The sequence below is a fragment of the Pan troglodytes genome, chromosome 12 (genome assembly GCF_028858775.2).
Source record: "Pan troglodytes isolate AG18354 chromosome 12, NHGRI_mPanTro3-v2.0_pri, whole genome shotgun sequence".
NCBI classification, from domain to species: domain Eukaryota; kingdom Metazoa; phylum Chordata; class Mammalia; order Primates; family Hominidae; genus Pan; species Pan troglodytes.
Window position 1 is genome coordinate 73,428,879 of NC_072410.2, and position 15,697 is coordinate 73,444,575.

At 38.0% G+C, this 15,697-nt stretch overlaps 1 non-coding gene across 1 annotated transcript; it reads left to right on the top strand.

Annotated features, from left to right (window-relative positions):
- Positions 1–4,144: 4,144 nt before the first annotated feature.
- Positions 4,145–4,250, top strand: LOC112208322 (U6 spliceosomal RNA). Its single transcript, XR_002942724.1, has one exon. It is a non-coding gene; the product is annotated as a U6 spliceosomal RNA (small nuclear RNA).
- The last annotated feature ends 11,447 nt before the right edge of the window (positions 4,251–15,697 follow it).

Sequence of the window (15,697 nt, forward strand, 5' to 3'; positions counted from 1 at the left end):
TATTCTTAAACACAACACTGAGATGGAAGATTTCAGCATTCACCAGCAATGAACACAGGATTAATTCTATTTTGGCCCAGACTGGAGGACGCTTGTATAATTATGTTTGTGTGTATGTGTGTGTGTGTGTACATGTATGCCTTCTTCAGCTACACTACTTACCTAGCTGCTGCTGCCAAGATAACACATTACACAAACAAAATGATGATCCTAAAGGTGTTCCTTGTCTTGAACTTAGAAAAAGGTAATAACGTAGAATACAGAGCTGTGGACCAGGAATTAAGACCTGGGAAAGTTTTTAACCAGCTGTTTGACCTTATGCAAGTCACTTGACTTTGCTGTGATTGTTTTTTCATCTGTAAAGTAGGGATAATATCTGCTTACTGCAGACAATCAGAACAACAATCAACTGAGATAACATATATGAGAATATTTTATGAAATATAACACCTTCTTCTAAATTTAGTTTTCATTTTTCTTATTCTGAAGTCACTGTTACCTCTAAAAACTCTTATATATTAAATGCTTTTTCCAGCTATAGAGGTCTTGTAAGCAATTAAGTCTTAGCTAACTCAATTTTTAATATAGTAATGTTTTATGTACTGAATCTTTCTTTATTCACCCACAAGTTATCTAGTATTTGATTTTGTGCCAAGCAATGTGCTAGGCCCAGAGAAGAAAATAGTGAAAAAAGAGTTCACCATTTCATTATGAAAATAGAAAAGAAACAGGAAAGTAACAAACTCTGCAAAAATCATCATATAGATGTTCTCTAAATATTAAGACATAATTTCTTTTAGCTACTATGATAGAATTTTTGAAAATTGTATTGCACACTCTGAGTCTTCAACTCAGTTTTGTAAATATTTTCCAGAAAACTTAGATACAAAGGGCTGTGCAGGTGTGACATGTAAGTATAATTCAGGCCCTCTGAAGGGCCTGCTTTCTAACAGAGAGGAAAAGTAAGTATACCAATAACTATAGGATGAGACAGAATTTGTGAATAGCAATAAAAAAGGTGACTATCAAGCCTCCTCATGATTAGAAGAAAGTTAAATTACATCTGATTGGGCAAGCATCTAGACATGATTAACATTAGAGATGGTTCTGGAAGGGTGAGTAATATGCCAATAATTAGAATAAGGCAATGGGGGGATGGAGGAATTGATCATTCAGAGAAAGATATTCCCAATGGAGAGATACATGAAGGCAAAGGTAAGAATAAGGGAAAGCACAAAGGCAAAGTTAAGAATAAGGGAAAGCACAATGTGGTGCAGGAATTGGTGAGTTCATCCACTTTGGTTGATGTACCAGTTTAAAGAGGCTAAGTTATGTGTAGTAACAGATTCGCTTCAAAATCCCAGAAGCACAACACACCAACACACATCAAATGTTTATTTTTTGCTCACACACTAGATCAATGAGGTCTCAGATTCCACCACTTTGTAGCTGCAGGATTTAAATGTGCAACTTTCCTTGTTGCTTCAGGAAGAGAATAAAGAAGCATGGAGAACTCACACCTGTTCTTCTAGGCTCAGGCACAGAAATGACGTGTGTTCTTTCTGCTAACAGCCAATTAACCAGAACTAGCCATATGGCCAGCTCAATGGCAAGAAACTGCATAAAGTGGGAGAAAGGAGATTATTTGGTGAGCATTGTTATCTCTTTCATGGCTGGGCTATGAAACATATACAATGGAGAGTAAAAGATAAGATGGAAAATGTCAGCCACTTCTAGTAGTGACTGTCAGGATGTAGAATTTACACTAACCCTAGGAACTAGGGTGAGATTGAATGAACAAGATTAGGAGGATGATCTGATTGGGTCTGGTGATAATCTAGCTGTTAACCAGAAGGTCTGAAGATGGCTTTCTGGATAAATTGTGAGAGAATAGGGAGATTGGTGTGGTGCTTATCTCAGGAAAAGAGAGAGAGAGAAATTTAAAGCCTAAACATACCATGGTCATGACAATGGAAAACAGAGGGCATATGTGAGAAAATGATGAAAGTAAAAGTCTATTAGATTCGGCCATTTATTCAACATGGGACATGAAAAGTAGAGAGAAAGGAGAAATCCAGTGGCTTTAGTCATAGTGGTGTCATTGTACAGGCAGTCCACAGGAGAAGCCACTCTGGAGATCATACATAGAATATAAAGTTATTATAAAAAATAAAGTATGGAGCTGGAATACAGCAACTACAGCAGAAGCCAAAGATGTGAGTCAGATTTAGTGTGCCTTGAAATCCGTTCAAAAATTGTCTAATAAATGGCCGGGTACGGTGGCTCACACCTGTAATCCCAGCACTTTGGGAGGCTGAGGTGGGCAGATCACGAGGTCAGGAGATCAAGACCATCCTGGCTAACATGGTGAGACCCCGTCTCTACTAAAAATACAAAACAAATTACCCAGGTGTGGTGATAGGTGCCTGTAGTGCCAGCTATTCGGGAGGCTGAGGCAGGATAATGGCGTGAACCCAGGAAGCAGAGCTTGCAGTGAGCCGAGATCGCACCACTGCACTCCAGCCTGGGCGACAGAGCAAAACTCCATCCCCCAACCCCCACCAAAAAAATGTCTAATAAGCCACTTTTCTATTTCTTCACCAATGTGATGACCATGCCAAACATCACTAAAAAGATACCATGTTTGCTGATGTATAAGATACATGTTACTTTTCAAAAAATTCAATGTGTCTCACCATCCATAAATAATTACTATTAATGATTAGATGGTATTCTTTTGAAGTTTCCATTTGTAGCATATGAAAATCAGAGTGCCTGTGTTCTACCTTTTGTTCTAACTAGGTGTCAGAACTCTGAAAAATTATTCCCTGACTCTGTATTTCAATTTCCTCTGGTGATCTGTGGTGTTTGCTAAAAAGTTGACTTTTTTATGATCTCTGTTTTATGAGTTGATTCTTTTGTGAGCCCCTGGTCATTCTCTGTAAATTTTAGTTGCCCTTACCAATGTTGCATATGCTTTATGTTTTTCTCTTTAGTCCTTATAGTATGCTGTATATTTTCCATTTTGTTCTTATTGTCAGTCTCTTCCACTAGAATATAAAGTCCATGGCAATGAAAATACATTTTTGTTTATAAATGCTCAGTAACATTCATAAAGAGCTCTATGAATGTTAGTAATAAGAATATCATTACCATCAAAAGGGCTTGTAATCGGACTTGGCAGCAATTTGAATATAGGAACTGCTTGTACCATGCTTCTTGAACTCAAAGTGTGTATCTCTGACCATTAAATATGTTTCAACATCATTTTTAATATCTACATAATATTCCACTATAGCTGTTCTTTAAATTTACACTGCCATTTCCTAATTCTTTCATATTTGCATTATCTTCTCACTATGCTCCATATTATAACAATAGTTCTGCACATATAATTTTGTATTTTTCTCACATTATATTCCTAAAAGAAGAATTTGTGGGTAAAAGTATAACAACTTTTGTAATTAAATTGATTTTTTGCCAAATTATCTCTTAGAAAGGCATTATCAATTGATATTTTTCCATAAATGAAAGTAGCTTTCAAGTGATGAGTAAGACCATGGCCTCTTAGTAGCCTGTAGGTCGAAATCTTAGCTCACCCTCATCTGGTTGAAGGCACTGGGCAAGTTCTTGAATTCTTCTTAGTATCCACATATGAAAAATAGGTAAAATATCAAATTTTATTGTTGTTCTGAAGATTAAATGTGAAAATATACATAAAATGTAAAATGGGATCTGACACATAGAACTTATTAAATAAAATTCAACCATTATTGTTTCAGTATATGAAATTATCTTTTCACCACACCTTTATTAACACAATATATTTTTCTTTTATAATCTCAAAGCCTTAATATGATTTTGTTAAATTAGCATTTATTTAATCACTAGTGACAATGAATATTATCCCTTATGATTATTAGTTCATTCTTGCTACTGGGGCTGTCATTTCTCATTAACCTATAAGATTCATTTAAATATTAAGGAAATTAATTCGTTATATATCTCATACATATTAATTAATACATATTAATATTGAGAAAATTAATTCCTTATATGTATTATAAATACATTTACAGACTATGACTTGCCTTTTCATCATATCTGTGAGTTTATTTGCCTTACCAAATATAAAATTTTTATGGTGCTCACTATGGCAGCACATATACTAAAATTGGAACAATACAGAGAAGACCAGCAAGACCCTGTGCAAGGATGACATGCAAATTCATGAAGCATTCCATATTTTTCAAGATGGCCAAATAGGAACAGCTCCCATCTGCAGTTCCCAGCATGATTGACAGAGAAGATGAGTGATTTCTGCATTTCCCACTGAGGTACCGGGTTCATCTCATTGGGACTGGTTGGACAGTGGGTGCAGGCCACAGAGGGCGAGCCAAAGCAGGGTGGGGCATTGCCTCACCCGGGAAGCACAGGGGTTGGGGGATGTCCCTTTCCTAGCCAAGGGAAGCCGTGACAGACTATGGCAGGAAAATCGGGACACTGCCACCCAAATAATGCACTTTTCCAATGGTCTTAGCAAACAGCAGACCAGGAGATTATATCCCATGCCTGGCTCAGCAAATCCCATGCCAACAGAGCCTTGCTCACTGCTAGCGCAGCAGTCTGAGATCCAGCTGCGAGGCAGCAGCCTGGCTGGGGAAGGGGCGTCTGCCATTGCTGAGGCTTGAGTAGGAAAACACAGCAGCCCGGAAGCTCAAACTGGGTGGAGCCCACCTCATCTCAATAAGGCCTGTCTGCCTCTGTAGACTCCACCTCTGGGGGCAGGGCATAGCTGAACAAAAGGCAGCAGAAACTTCTACAGACTTAAATGTCCCTGACAGCTCTGAAGAGAGCAGTGGTTCTCCCAGCATGGTGTTTGAGCTCTGAGAATGGACAGACTGCCTCCTCAAGTGGGTCCCTGACCCCCATGTAGCTTAACTGGGAGACATCTCCCAGTAGGGGCCAACTGACACCTAATACAGCCAGGTGCCCCTCTGAGATAAAGCTTCCAGAGGAAGGATCAGGCAGCAATATTTGCTGTTCTGCAGCCTCTGCTGGTGATACCCAGGCAAACAGCGTCTGGAGTGGACCTCCAGCAAACTCCAACAGACCTACAGCTGAGGGACCTGACTGTTTGTTAGAAGGAAAACTAACAAACAGAAAGGAATAGCATCAACATCAACAAAAAGGACATCCACACCAAAACCCCATGTGTAAGTCACCAACATCAAAGACCAAAGGTAGATAAAACCACAAAGATAGGGAGAAACCAGAGCAGAAAAGCAGAAAATTCTAAAAACCAGAGCGCCTCTTCTCCTCCAAAGGATCGCAGCTCATCGCCAGCAACAGAACAAAGCTGGACAGAGAATGACTTTGACGAGTTTACAGAAGTATGTTTCAGAAGGTCAGTAATAACAAACTTTTCTGAACTAAAGGAAGATGTTCGAACCCATCGCAAACAAGCTAAAAACCTTGAGAAAAGATTAGAAGAATGGCTAACTAGAATAAACAGTGTAGAGAAGACCTTAAATGACCTGATGGAGCTGAAAACCATCGCATGAGAACTACATGAGGCATGCACAAGCTTCAATAGCCGATTTGATCAAGTGGAAGAAAGGGTATCAGTGATTGAAGATCAAATTAATGAAATAAAGTAAGAAGAGAAGTTTAGAGAAAAAAGAGTAAAAAGAAATGAACAAAGCCTCCAAGCAATATGGAACTATGTGAAAAGACCAAATCTACATTTGATTGGTGTACCTGAAAGTGACGGGGAGAATGGAACCAAGCTGGAAAACACTCTTCATGATATTATCCAGGAGAACTTCCCCAACCTAGCAATGCAGGCCAACATTCAAATTCAGGAAATACAGAGAACACCACAAAGATACTCCTCGAGAAGAGCAACCCCAAGATACATAATTGTCAGATTCACCAAGGTTGAACAGAAGAAAAAAAATGTTAAAGGCAGCCAGAGAGAAAGGTCAGGCTACCCACAAATGGTAGCCCATCAGACTAACAGTGGATCTCTCAGCAGAAACTCTACAAGCCAGTAGAGAGTGGGGGCCCATATTCAACATTCTTAAAGAAAAGAATTTTCAGCCCAGAATTTCATATCCAGCCATACTAAGCTTCATAAGTGAAGGAGAAATAAAATCCTTTACAGACAAGCAAATGTTGAGAGATTTTGTCACCACCAAGCCTGACTTACAAGAGCTCCTGAAGGAAGCACTAATCATGGAAAGGAACAACTGGTACCAGCCACTGCAAAAACATGCCAAATTGGAAAGACCATTGATGCTAGGAAGAAACGGCCTCAACTAATGGGCAAAATAACCAGCTAACATCATAATGACAGGATCAAATTCACACATAACAATACTAACCTTAAATGTAAATGGAATAAATGCCCCAAAGAGTCAAGACCCATCAGTGTGCTGTATTCAGTAGACCCATCTCACGTGCAGAGACTCACACAGGCTCAAAAAAAAAAAAAAAAAAAAAAGGAGGGGTTGTAATTCTAGCCTCTGGTAAAACAGACTTTAAAATAACAAAGATCAAAAGAGACAAAGAAGGGCATTACATCATGGTAAAGGAATCAATTCAACAAGAAGAGCTAACTATCCTAAATATAAATGCACCCAATACAGGAGCACCCAGATTCATAAAGCAAGTCCATGGAGACCTACAAAGAGACTTAGACTCCCACACAATAATAATGGGAGACATTAACACCCTGCTGTCAATATTAGATCAACGAGACAGAAGGGTAATAATGATATGCAGGACTTGAACTCAGCTCTGCACCAAGCCAACCTAATAGACATCGATAGAACTCTCCACCTCAAATCAAAAGAATATGCATTCTTCTCAGCACCACATCACACTTATTCCAAAATTGACCACATGGTTGAAAGTAAAGCACTCCTCAGCAAATGTAAAAGAACAGAAATCACAACAAATTGTCTCTCAGACCACAGTGCAATCAAATTAGAACTAAGGACTAAGAAACTCACTCAAAACTGCAAAACTACATGGAAACTGGAAACTGAACAACCTGCTCCTGAATGAGTACTGGGTAAATAACGAAATGAAGGCAGAAATAAAGATGTTCTTTGAAACCAATAAGAACAAAGACACAACATAAAAATCCCTGGGACACATTTAAAGCAGTATGTAGAGGGAAATTTATAGCACTAAATGCCCACAAGAGAAAGCAGGAAAGATCTAAAATCAACACACTAACATCACAATAAAATGAACTAGAGAAGCAAGAGCAGACAAATTCAAAAGCTACCAGAAGGCATGAAATAACTAAGATCAGAGCAGAACTAAAGGAAATAGAGACACAAAAAAACCCTTCAAAAAATCAGTGAATCCAGGAGATGGTTTTTGAAAAGATCAACAAAATTGATAGACCACTAGCAAGACTAACAAAGAAGAAAAGAGAGAAGAATCAAATAGACTCAATAAAAAAAGATAAAGGGGATATCATCACCGATCCCACAGAAATACAAACTACCATCAGAGAATATTTGTGTAGAGGTGTTTATAGTAAACTAGAAAATCTAGAAGAAATGGATAAATTCCTGGACACATATACCCCCGCCAAGACTAAACCAGGAAGAAATTGAATCCCTGAATATACCAATAACAGGCTCTGAAATTGAGACAATTATTAATAGCCTACCAACCAAAAAAAGTCCAGGACCAGATGGATTCACAGCCAGATTCTACCAAAGGTAGGAAGAGGAGCTGATACCAATCCTTCTGAAACTATTCCAATCAATAAAAAAAGACAGAATCCTCCCTAACTCATTTTATGCAGCCAGCATCATCCTGATACCAAAGCCTGGCAGAGAAATAACAAAAAAAGAGAATTTTAGACCAATACACCTGATGAACATCGATGCGAAAATCCTCAATAAAATACTGGCAAACCAAATCCTGCAGCACATCAAAAGGCTTATCCACCACACTCAAGTGGGCTTCATCCCTGGGATGCAAGGCTGGTTCAACATATGCAAATCAATAAATGTAATCCATCACATAAACAGAACCAAAGACAAAAACCACATGATTATCTCAATAGATGCAGAAAAGGCCTTCGACAAAATTCAACAGCCCTTCATGCTAAGAACTCTCAAAGAGCTAGGTATTGATGGAACGTATCTCAAAATAATAAGAACTATTTATGACAAACCCACAGCCAATATCATACTGAATGGGCAAAAACTGGAAGCATTCCCTTTGAAAACTGTTGCAAGACAGGGATGCCCTCTCTCACCGCTCCTATTCAACATAGTGTTGGAAGTTCTGGCCAGGGCAATCAGGCAAGAGAAAAAATAAAGGGTATTCAATTAGGAAAAGAGGAAGTCAAATTGTCCCTGTTTGCAGATGACATGATTGTATATTTAGAAAACCCCATTGTCTCAGCCCCAAATCTCCTTACACTGATAAGCAACTTCAGCAAAGTCTCAGGATACAAAATCAATGTGCAAAAGTCACAAGCATTCCTATACACCAACAAAAGGCAAACAGAGAGCCAAATCATGAGTGAACTCCCATTCACAATTGCTACCAAGAGAATAAAATACCTAGGAATCCAACTTACAAGGGATGTGAAGGACCTCTTCAAGGAGAACTACAAACCACTGCTCAACGAAATAAAAGAGGACACAAACAAATGGAAGAACATTCCATGCTCATGGAGAGGAAGAATCGATTTCGTGAAAATGGCCATACTGCCCAAGGCAATTTATAGATTCACTGCCATCTCCATCAAGCTACCAATGACTTTTGTCACAGAATTGGGAAAAACTACTTTAAAGTTCACGTGGAACGAAAAAAGAGACCGCATTGCCAAGACAATCCTAAGCCAAAAGAACAAAGCTGGAGGCATCATGCTACCTGACTTCAAAGTATGCTACAAGGCTGCAGTAACCACAACAGCATGGTACTGGTACCAAAACAGAGATATAGACCAATGGAACAGAACAGAGGTCTCTACAATAACTTCACACATCTACAACCATTTGATCTTTGACAAACCTGACAAAAACAAGCAATGCAGAAAGGATTCCCTATTTAATAAATGGTGCTGGGAAAACTGGCTAGCCATATGTAGAAAGCTGAAACTGGATTCCTTCCTTACACCTTATACAAACATTAATTCAAGATGGATTAAAGACTTACATGTTAGACCTAAAACCATAAAAACCCTAGAAGAAAACCTAGGCAATACCATTCAGGACATAGGCATGGGCAAGGACTTCATGACTAAAACACCAAAAGCAACGGTAACAAAAGCCAAAATAGACAAATGGGATCTAATTAAACTAAAGAGCTTCTGCACAGAAAAAGAAACTACCATCAGAGTGAACAGGCAACCTACAGAATGGGAGAAAATTTTTGCAATCTACCCATCTGACAAAGAACTAATATCCAGAATCTACAAAGAACTTAAACAAATTTGCAAGAAAAAAATCAACCCCATCAAAAAGTGGGTGAAGGATATGAAGAGACACTTCTCAAAAGAAGACATTTATGCAGCCAACAGACATGTGAAAAAATGCTCATCATCACTGGTCAGCAGAGAAATGCAAATCAAAACCAAAATGAGATACCATCTCACACCAGTTAAAATGGTGATCATTAAAAAGTCAGGAAACAACAGGTACTGGAGAGGATGTGGAGAAATAGGAATGCTATTACACTGTTCTTGGTAGTGTGAACTAGTTCAACCATTGTGGAAGACAGTGTGGTGATTCCTCAAGGATCTAGAACTAGAAATACCATTTGACCCAGTGATCCCATTACTGGGTATATACCCAAAGGATTATAAATCATGCTACTATAAAGACACATGCACATGTATGTTTATTGCAGCACTATTCACACTAGCAGACTTGGAACCAACCCAAATGTCCATCAGTGATAGACTGGATTAAGAAAATGTGGCACATATACACCATGGAATACTATGCAGCCATAAAAAAAGATGAGTTCATGTCCTTTGTAGGCAGATGGATGCAACTGGAAACCATTATTCTGAGCAAACTATCACAAGGACAGAAAACCAAACACCACATGTTCTCACTCATAGGTGGGAATTGAACAACAAGAACACTTGGACACAGGGTAGGGAACATCACACACCGGGGCCTGTCATGGGGTGGGGGGGTTGGGGGGGATAGCATTAGGAGAAATACCTAATGTAAATGACGAGTTAATGGGTGCAACCAACCAACATGGCACATGTATACATATGTAACAAACCCGCACATTGTGCACATGTACCCTAGAACTTAAAGTATAATAAACAAAATAAATAAAATAAAAATTTTATGTTATCAAATCTATCACTATTTTCTCTTATGAGCTTTGTTTTGGGAGATATGCCTAGGCAGTTCTCCTTTACCAAGTATAACATTATTATTTACCTACTTCTATTGCTCTCAAGCTTCTGTTATTTATATTTAGAACTTCAGTCCATCTGGAATTTATTTTGGCTTAAGGCATGCAGTAAGAATCTAGATTTTTTTCACATGTTAATTCAATTGATGTGTTGTCTGCTCTTCTATTCTTTGTGTGTGTTTTTTTGTTTGTTTGTTTGTTTTTTTACTGCTAAGATAGAACCAAAGGTATCAAGAATAAAAGGTTAACTGGATTAAATCCTGATCATTATTTTATGTAAGAGTCTAATTCATAGATTCTGACTTTTCTTCTCTACACTTGTTAATAAGGTAAATAGGCTTTGTAACTACTATTTTCCTGAATGTATTCCTTTTTACCTCTGCCAAATTTGGTCTTCAGGTTAAGGTTGCTGTTAAGAAGACCACAAGCACTGTAAGCATTACCTTTGCAAAAGCATTGATAGACTCACATAGCTATGCTGGTCTCTCTGGAGAAAATTGCAGAGAATTTATAAATCTATATGAGACTACCCTGTAGACACTCATTGCAGCGACTCTGCTCTGTAAAATTCTGTTTTCCTCCCTAAATGTCTCCCATTATCACAAATGTTCTGGGAGATCATAGGGATTAACATTTCCCTATAACTATTGGAAGTCAAAGTTTGATGCTCCAAAACATACTTTAATTATTGTTTTCTTCTGGACTGTGGAGTTAAATCTTTCCAAATATTCCTCCAAACTTACTAGTATTCACAATTTATTTGAAATACAATAAGGATATTTAAGGCCTCTTTCAGGCTTTACGGTTTTTGGGCTCAGTGAGCATAAAAACATTCTTCCCATGTCTTGGATCTTAAAGGGATAGTGTTGCAATGAGAAATGTGATTATCGAGAGCTATTACTAACCTAATGGTCTCCCTTCCAGCCCCACCCCAGGTCTTTGAGTCAGATTCTCAAATATCTTCCTTTGGCTCATAAATGCAAGTCCCGATGATTAGCTGGCCTCGAAGACAAACACTCAGGACCCTCTCTCTCTCTGAAGATTCTGCTTTTACTTGAACTCATTAGACCTTGATTTCGGAAATTTGAACTCTTGATTCTCTAAGTTGACTTTGACAGCTGATTCTTGCCCTTATTAGATTTGGTCCTTTAATTTTTATCTGTTCGTGTGCAGTTGAAATATTCTGTGTTCAGGTCAGTCTTGTTTATCATTGTTCCTGTTATCTTTTAGGAAGATTCAGACTTCATGAATTAAACAGTCACTGTTTGGTATAGGTCTTTAACAGCCAATGCCTTTTTGATAGGAAACTTTCCCATACCTGCTTACATAGGAGCTATAAACCAAGTTAATAAGTCACATTTTATTTAACACAGCCACCTCTCTTTCTATCATCCCTATTCTCTCCTATATACTTTTACTCGTTATGTTTTCCTCTACTGAAATATCTAACCTTTTACATATTTTCTATTTTCAAATCATAACCATCTCTTCAGGTTCTATTCAGATCCTGTCTTCTCTATGAAGCCTCTTTAAACTTTCTTTTCATTTTTTTTCCTTCTCTTTAGGACTTTTACTTTTCTTAAAATGTGTACTTAATTATTACAATATATTTTCTTATTTAATGACATACTGTCTGGGTCTTGTTTATTCAGCTAGATTATAATCTCCTTAAGGAAAGAAACTAGAATGTTCTCTAATTCCCACAATGGCTAGCATCGTGTTAAATATACCATAAGTGCTCAATAGATGTTGTCAACTGGTGGACTAGCAGCTCCATTTTACTGCACTGTAGCCTAATGGAAAAATAAGATTTGCCTATTCTACTAGAACAAAGAGGTGAAATTCCCAATGTGCTTTTCTTAGCCATGTCATTGTCGTCCACAAAACTTACCCATTTTCTTTACCTTCCTCCAGCTTTCTACATCATTCTATTGATGACTGCATTTGATAAACATGCATTTATTTTACAAGAAACACTTACTGAAAATATTTACTAGTTAGGTTTTAATATAAGACCTTAAACTCATTTTGTAATTGTGTAAGTATTTTAGTAACCAACCCCACAGATTAGATAAGAAAAATTTTTTTCATGCTCAATATGTTGGTGAGAAAATGGAGATGTGGCATTTTCAAGGAATTTCTCCAAGTTCATATGCTTAGTAACTAGAACAGAAGAGACAAAACAGTTTATCTGGCTTAAAGCCAGTGGTTTCCAGAATGAGAAGAGCGTGCTTTCTGCTAAGCCCTAATGCCCCTCAATTACCACAAGGTCAAATCACATTTAAAATTCATTCCACCTAAAAATGCACATAAACATTAAACAATAGCAATGTCCCAAATCTTATCATTAACCATTCCTCTACAGCGCTTTACTGAAAATTTTAGAATTCAAGGCTATGATTTGTCCATTTTATCCCCTTATTCTTTCCCCTTCAGAACCAGTTATTCTCTTAATTGAACCAATCTTTAAACTAGATAACACGTTCATTTTTCTGTCAGAGGTATTTCAGCTCATTTTTGCTGAATTGGACATGAAGACTGTGTTTGAAGTTTGTTAGGGAGATATAGTGGCAAGTGTACCATGGCTACTTGCAAAATGCAATTAAGCCCTGGGATGGTGGCCAAGAGCCCTGGCAGGCAGAGACTGGAAACCAGGGAAGAGATTATATTGGAGCCATATTAGTGCCATCTAATTGCTGTTTTAACTTCCTCCCTTCAGCCATACTAGTTGTCCTGGCAGAGACTTGATGCTTCTAACACAAGAGCTAGAGCCAAAGTGAATTCATCATCAGTTTGAATTTGTTTGTGTTTGAATTAGTCTGAGACCTGGCCATGAGAAATTGTTTTCTTTATACCTTTGATGTCGTTCCAGGTGTTCCAGCTGCTTGTAGGTCCGTTAGGCTGCTGATTCAGCCCTGGCCCTAGCACTGGAAAACGATAGCTGATCAATCTTTGGTAGTCCATTCCCAAGTCAACTGTTACTAGATCAGTATGCATTCCAGAATTTGAGGCATTAGAAAAATACTTAGATATTACGCTGAGAGAAATGAACATTTAAATTCCTTTTGGTGGTAAGGAAGAATGTAATACCAGGATATAAAATGTAATTTGAAGGAGAAAATCCTGTTTCTCCCAAATATATTCTCTACTGTTACCTGTGATTCTGCATTACTTATAGTAGAAAGTATCATTCACTTCAGACTCCTTTTAAAGGCAAATTCCCTTGGAATGGGAAGCCCATCAGCCCTGCCATGTCATTATGGATGAATAAGAGAGCCTGTGTCAGTGTGGATGAAATAAATGTATCTAGGAGATGTTGTACAGGCTGGAGCAAATTCTTATGCTGTAGCCATAACTGTCTTCCGGAGTGGAAATTGTTAACATGTAGCTCCTTAAGACTTAAATACATCCTGTTAAACCAACATTTTTCAAGTGTTATCTTACCGAGTTCACCAAATGTGGATATCAAGATCTTAAATGCAATAATCAGATACCCAACTACAGCTTACCTCCTGTAGTTAAAATTAACTACCTCAAAATTCTCTAAGAGATTTATTTCCTTTAGGTTACTCTGCAAATGCCTGTCATCTATTTCTTTTACTATTTGCATCTCTATTTGCAAGATGCTGGAATTACATCTATATCTTTGTTCTGAGTGCTTGATATAGAATCCCCCAAAAAACATTCAGCATTCTGCATTTTGCTTGTGCTGCAGAATTGGGAAGGGTAGAGTAACTTCAAGTTTAGGAGTCCAACTTTCAAAAATATTAATCACATGGAAATTGGATACCATTATACATCCTGTATGACAAATGGAAACATTTTCTTTGGCTGCAGAAACTTGTTTGCCCCTCTAACCATTTCACTTCTAAGTCATGCGAACAACTCAAACAGGACTCGAGGTGAGAGCAAAAGCATTTGCTGTACTCCTCCATCAACTCTAGCCTTTCCTGTGCCAAGCATTAATACCATGGGCCACCACCATAGACTGTCATTTTCTTGGAGAGGAAAAAGGAACCAAGAGGAGATTATGGAAAGTGGGGCCCTATTTAGAACTGAAGCATAGAAAGAAATCTGGTGTTCTGCTAACTCCCCACACAAGTCCCCTTTCTGTAGTCTGTTCTGTTCTCTCCTAGCTGACACCTCTTTTCTCTCCATTGCATTTCAAAACATTTCTTGATTTCAGTGAGTCAGATGGAAAAGAGCACTGGACTGAGAGTTGAGCAACCACAGATTTAGTTCCAACCATTCAACCTACTTTCAGTAAAAACTTGGGCAAGTAGGTCAGTCACTTGGATGCCATCCTCTACAACTTAAAAAATGGGTGTGCCCATCTCAGCTGGAGAGGTGCTAAGCAGACCCAGCCCTGCTATTTGGCCACATCTCCACTCCTAGCACTCCAATATGATTGAAGAGGTTCACAAAGACGATGTGTGATCACCTTACTTATATCCCTAGTAAGGAATTACTGAGAAATTTCTGTGGGTATTTTTCCTGGGTTGGTGTTCTGTGTTAGTACAACAGGCAATTTTTTGGAAAATGTTGTAGGTAGCAGTGACTAAAATCTCACCACTACAGCTCTTTTTTTTTTTCCTGTGGAATATTCCTATTATTCCACAGGAATAAGGAAACATTATTCTGTTTCCTTAAAATAACAATGCCATAATATGGATCAAAAAAAAAATCCGTAACTCCTTCTCCTTAGCCATGGACAGCAGAATGTCCTATAAACCACCACCGCTGTGGTAGAATGAACGATGGACCCCCAAAGATGTTCATGTCCTAATCCCCAAAACATAAATATGTTACATTATCTGGAAAAAGGGACTTGGCAAATATGGTTAAGCAGAGAATTTTGAGATAGGGAGATTATCCTGGACTATTCAAACGGGCCCAAAGTAATGAGTCCTTTTAAGAAAAAGGCATAAAGGTCAGAGACAGAGAAAATGATTAGAAGATAATACACTGCTGACTTTGAAGATAGCTATTAAAACCATAAGCCAAGGAATGTGGGCAGCCTCTAGAAGCCAGAAAAGGCAAATAAACAGATTTTCTCCCAGAGTCTCCAGAAAGAATGCCCTGCCAACACCTTGATTTTAGGACTTCTCACTTCCAGGACTGTAAGATAACAAATGTGTGTTGTTTTACATCCCTTCGTTTGTGGTAGTTATAGGATTAATAGGAAATTAATATAACCACTTAATTCATACTCTCTAACATGGATCTGTGTTGTTTGTGTTGGTCATTCTTTCTCATTATTTATAATCAGATAATGTCATTT